Raw genomic sequence first — 6,245 nt, 5'->3', positions numbered from 1 at the left:
ATCTTCTATAATAGAGAGGGGGGCAGTAATTTGTTGAAACACTTCTGAGTGCAACAGAAAATTAAATTGAAATACTTCAAAAAATATCTATATTAAATGCTGCTGATATGTATTGTTGCTATAGCGACAATTATTGCTATTAGTCGACTCGAGCCGACTTACCCCGATTGAGCGTTAATTTATCAACGTGACGGCTCAGTTCAATTCAGTACCCATAAAAAGTGCTAAATGCGTCTAAAGAAGTTTTCACTTCAAAAAATATGAAACTGCTCGCCAATTCACTAAACAAGATACAAGCAGAAAAGTTTTATTCACTCGGATATTATGCATGTTGCACTTAACATAATATAATTAAATATTTGATGTAAAAAATATTAAAAACTAGCCATATACTTATGCATGTATACCACAAAAAAAAAAACTAAAATAAAATACTATCCTATATTGACGTACAAAAGAATGTCATTCAATAACCTGAATTTATTTTATGATGTATATATATTATATATTATATATATATATAAATATAATACATATATGTATATAAATTCCAATGGTTTTATATAAATTCTGATGGGTATTGTTTCTACCAAGTCTTCAATTTAAAAATGTAAACGTGAAAAATAAAAAAAATTGACTTAGTGTATAATGCATTGATCTATATTAAGTAGTTATATAATTATATAAAATTATTTTTGTTTTGTATCTAATTACCTATTGCTAATTACTCAATTCCCAACTATGTTAATTCAAAATAATAATATTATACTTTGATACATTTATTATTATATGATGTGTGTTATAAAATATAAATGAAGTCTAAAAATAATGGCTGAGTTTTAACACTTAACGATAATGAATTGAGAAGTACAAAGGATATATGATGAATAAAATATAATCTTATTTAAAAACATTAAATATTATACTAATTACTAAGTGCTATTTGAAAGAAAAAAATTTAAGAAATACATGATTATTTAATTAGCACATTGATCAACAAATAAATAAAAACAAGTGTTAACTTCCTTAACAAAGGATATACATTTAATAGGTAAAAATGAATTAATTATAAAATGTTTAACATACATATGTATTGTGTTATATGTGTACCTACACAGTGTGAGAAAAATATTAAATTTTTCCATAATTATTATTGTTAACAAACAAAAAAATCAAAATTAATCATATGTACGTATTATAAATATTTATGAAAATATAATATTATAAAACAATATTTTTTTCAAAAAATCACAGTGAAATATAATAAAATACGTAATACAATAATAGTTTTGATAAAATTTCAGTTATCATAGAATGTCAGTTATATTATCTGGATATTTGTCGGGAACTCAGCATTCACTAATAATTTTATTGTCCAGTATTATTTGTGAACAACTGACGAAATACGTAGAACTGGCAAAATATGTTATCTACTTTCATATTGCGTCATAACATCATTTTTCTTGCTGTTTATATACATACGAAATTCTTTGCATTTATTTATTTTTGGCCCAGCATTTAAACATGTGCCCGGTTGAAAAAACCGCACTTCGCCGTCATTATTTTTTCCTTTTGAGGTATAATTACAAGTACCTTTGGTTTTCTTCCTTTCTTTGTAAGAACCTTTATGGGTGGAACTTTCTTTTCTGTTTTTGAAGACCTAGCAATGTCTGTTGTGCTTCTAGTTTCCAAAGATGTTGTAGGGTTTGAAATCGTTCTTTACTGCACCTTTTGGTTCCGGTACCTGATGATGTCGACGGTTCGTAGAGTGAACTATTCGTACTTGGTAAAATTACAGGAGGCGATGTTACCTCAGTAATATTAAACAATAAAATTTTTTTATATGTGCACCGTCCAATATTGTGTTAGGTACGAACGGATTTCCTAATGACATGATGATGTATCATTATTATTCAAGTTGTATACCAATGAATAATAATAACACGGGTTTGATTGTTTGACTTTGGTTAGGTCAGTAGAATGTGATCGATTACAAACGATATAACTGCCGCCATAATATATTCGAGAAAGCCGAATCATACTGCAGTGACTGCAGATCGTCCACAACAGCAGTCTTTGTGGCCGAGGCCTCATCACCCCAGACAAATACGGATGCCAATTATTCCTTTCGCGAGACTGCGAGCGCCGCACCAGCCGACGGTGTCGAGGTCCCGACAACGCAAAGCGCAAAAGTTGATGATGCGAAACATATTCACGGCGTAAGGCCCGACGATGGTTCTGGAATGCACCCAAGAAGAGCTGCGTATCCGCTTTTTCTCCACGTGCAACGCGCTGTAGCCTCTCATCGGCTATCCGCCCATGCACAAGTACAACAAGTGCGAAAATGTAAACAGATTTTTCCCGCAGAAAGTTCTACCAATGTTCATATGCTACATATGCCACAACTGGTACACGTTACACGACATCGGCAAGCACGTGGTAACCATGCACTTCAGAGTCGACATCAACCGAGAAGTAAGTAAGACGCATGTTTGTGCGAACTGCGACACAGTCATGTACTCGCCGTTAAGCGAGCTCGTCCAACACTGGTATATAGCGCACAGTACCTTCCGCAAACGCGTATTCGCGCAATTCTTTCACATCACGCTTAATACACATCTACACAGAGTGTTGGCCATCACGGGGAAGCTGATCGAAGATATCCGGCAGAACGGCGGCTGCCAGACACTGATGTACGCGTGCCTGTTCTGGAGAACGTGTACAAGGAACCCCGAAACCAGCGTTTTCCGTGCAATTTTCACGAAAAGTCGGAAAACCGGTTTTATTGTCAACGTTGCAACGCTATCTTTTCGAGCTCGTAAATCGTGTATGACATCCACCGGCTCACAAAACAGTATATTCATTTAATGTGAAACATCCATGTAGCGTCAAACGCCGTTCGTGTAAATATCAGCTTTTTTTCTAGTTTTACAGCAGGGACTGTGAGTCCAGTAGGAGTACGATTATATAAATAAGCTTCTGGCACAGATATCGATGAGTTTTTGAACGAAGAATCATGATATTCTCATATTATTATGGTTTCCACTATCATTGGCATTGGTTAATACATTTTCATGAACATAATTCGATTTAGGAACAGCCCAATTTCTATAATGTACTTGTAACTATAAATATAAAAATATATATAATATTAGAATACATTTTTCAAAAATTTAATTTATTGTTATTTTAATATATGGAAACAATACAATATATACAATACACGGTAAGTCGGTTAATATGTTTTTTTAGTAGGAAAACGGACTGTTTTCAGGTATATAGTAAATAATATATTATATTGTGTATACCATAATATAGAAATATATAATATAGATATTAGATATATATGTAAATATTATTATGTTATAAATGTATCATAAATATACATCTATAATATTTAGAAAGGATATTTACGCAAATTATTAAAATGGCCGATAATTTAAGAAACATAACACTTTTATTATTTGTACTATTTATCAAATTCATGATTGAATATATTTTATGAATTTTGTAGAAGTAATATTTTATACAATATGACAATTTAATTATTTGTTTCAGTTACGTGTAATATCTACTTCATATCTTTTGAATTTTAAAATATTATATATCCAACGGTAGATATTAAGTATACCTATGGTAATAATTGACGTTTTAAATTATTTTATCTTATGTCGATTAAAAAGTTGTTAAAACGGGTTTCATGTAATCAATCTCCATAAAAATGAACATTATCAACACTTAAAATAGATATTATTATCAAAAATTGACAAGGATTAGATGAAAATTCCAAAAACTGAGAAAAAGTTCAATTTATAGTAAATTAAAAAAAAATTTAAAAACAGTTTACACAATAATATTTTTCTATATGTTTTCATAGTATTTATTAAGACACTGGGCACTAGTGGATGAAAAGTGTAAATTAATAATATATTGTTATTGTTTAATTCTAAATGTGTCTGAAGTAAAATAAAAAATAAAGAAAGAATCGAATATATAAGTATAGGTTTTGGAATTTTGAACGAAGCTATTTTAGAATATTGGTCTTAAAAATAAATGACCTCCGGAGAAGTAATACAGTGTTTCAAAAGCATAACAATATACTTAACTTACAAAGAAATTATACAAAAAAAAAAAAAAATGAAAATTAATTAATCGAAAACTCTTACCCTATATTGCTGAGCAAGTTTCAGAATCTCCTCGAAATGCTTATAGAAAGCTCCCTCAGCTTTTTGCTTTTCGGTATGTTCGTGATCGTCTCTTAGTTGACGGTTTACCATCCGTTCGATTTCCACCTGCCCGTACTCGTTATTGGAACCGTTTTCGGAGGGCAGACCTCCGCACTAAAATTTTTTTAAACAAATGTGTTAATGAATTCTGATATAAATATTATTAAATAACTTTATACACTTATTTGCAAAAAAACGTTCACAACCCATACCAAATTTTGTTGTGGAAAACAGGATACATGTAGACATTAGTTTATAAGAATTAAGTACTTAATTATGTGTGTGTGTGTGTTTTTTTTTAAATTTATATTTTATTAAAATTCCATGCTTGTATTGTAAAATATGTAAAAGAAATAAAGGAACATTAAATAAAATTAATTGGATCGTGCAAAATAAAAAATAATAAAAACAAATCGTTACATCTCCATCGGTTTTCACCATTACCAATTAATTTTCCAAAAAATCATATTAAAAGCATATTATCTATTTTATATTTATTATCTAAATTATAAATGTCCTATACCTTATGTTTCAAAAATAATGATTATTAGGTTCGGAACTTTCAATAGAACCTCAGTAGTTATACATCTAAAAAGCACAAATCTCAAAATTATAGTATAAAGAGATGTTTATGCTTTTAATCTATTTTTGTTTTGTAATTGATAGATGAAAACTTACAGTACGTAAAAAGACCATCGATAATGATACTTAAAAAATTTGTTAATTAATCACTAGACTTAAGATATGAAAATAGTCCATCACTATGTATAGGTAATACTGTATTGTTTAATAAACAAATAATACCAATTTTTTAAACTAGGTAGTAGAAATTAAATTGCTAACATCTTAAATCTATTGTTAGTTTTTTCAATTTAAGTATGGAAAAATGATCTTGCTATACTAGTCAGACATGTACCATTGGAACTAAAAAAACAATGTTATTCTCTGAGACCATGTCAACCAATGCCTGAAAGATTTACTAGGTAAATATTTATAAACATTCAATGTCTGATAATCATTCAAAATTATAAAATATAAAATCCATAAAATTCAAAATCAGTACTCACCACCGCTGATATTTACACGAACGGCTATCTGGTTGCTCGCATTAAATGAATGTACTGGTTTGTGAGCCGGTGTATGTCATACACGATTTACGAGCTCGAAAAGATAGCGTTGCAACGTTGACAATAAAACCGGTTTTCCGACTTTTCGTGAAAATTGCACGGAAAACGCTGGTTTCGGGGTTCCTTGTACACGTTCTCCAGAACAGGCACGCGTACATCAGTGTCTGGCAGCCGCCGTTCTGCCGGATATCTTCGATCAGCTTCCCCGTGATGGCCAACACTCTGTGTAGATGTGTATTAAGCGTGATGTGAAAGAATTGCGCGAATACGCGTTTGCGGAAGGTACTGTGCGCTATATACCAGTGTTGGACGAGCTCGCTTAACGGCGAGTACATGACTGTGTCGCAGTTCGCACAAACATGCGTCTTACTTACTCATCGGTTAATGGCGAGTCCGAAATGCATGGCTACCATGTGTTTGCCGATGTCTTGCAAGGTGTACCAGTCATGGTAAATGTAGTATCTGAACATCGGTAGAATTTTCTGCGGGAAATATCTATTTACATTGCAACACTTGCTGTAGTTGTGCGTCGGCGAATTTCCGACGAGCGGCCACAGGGCGTTGCACGTGGAGAAAAGTTGATACGCAGCTCTCCTTGTGTGGATTCCAGCACCATCGGCGGACCGTACGCCGTGAATATGTATTGCGTCATCAAATTTAGCGTTTTGCGTTGTCGGGACCTCGACACCGTCGGCTGGTGCGGCGCTCGCAGTCTCGCGAACGGAATAATCGGCATCCGTATTTGTCTGGGGTGATGAGGCCTCGGCCACAAAGACTGCAGATGTGGACGATCTGCAGTCACCGCAGTATGATTCGACTTTCTCGAGTACTACATGGCGGCAGTTGTATAGTTTGCAATCGACCACATTCTATTGACCTAAGCTGTAATGGT

At 32.6% G+C, this 6,245-nt stretch overlaps 1 long non-coding RNA gene across 1 annotated transcript; it reads right to left on the bottom strand.

The window, feature by feature from the left end:
- Positions 1-1,026: 1,026 nt before the first annotated feature.
- LOC126552753 (uncharacterized) lies at positions 1,027-6,023 on the bottom strand. The gene is made up of 3 exons (XR_007606166.1): positions 5,294-6,023; positions 4,167-4,340; positions 1,027-3,125 (listed from the first exon to the last, which is right to left on the bottom strand). It is a non-coding gene; the product is annotated as an uncharacterized LOC126552753 (long non-coding RNA).
- Between the last annotated feature and the right edge of the window lie 222 nt (positions 6,024-6,245).

This window comes from Aphis gossypii, chromosome X (assembly GCF_020184175.1).
Source record: "Aphis gossypii isolate Hap1 chromosome X, ASM2018417v2, whole genome shotgun sequence".
NCBI classification, from domain to species: Eukaryota; Metazoa; Arthropoda; class Insecta; order Hemiptera; family Aphididae; genus Aphis; species Aphis gossypii.
This window is presented reverse-complemented; position numbering and strand designations above follow the sequence as displayed.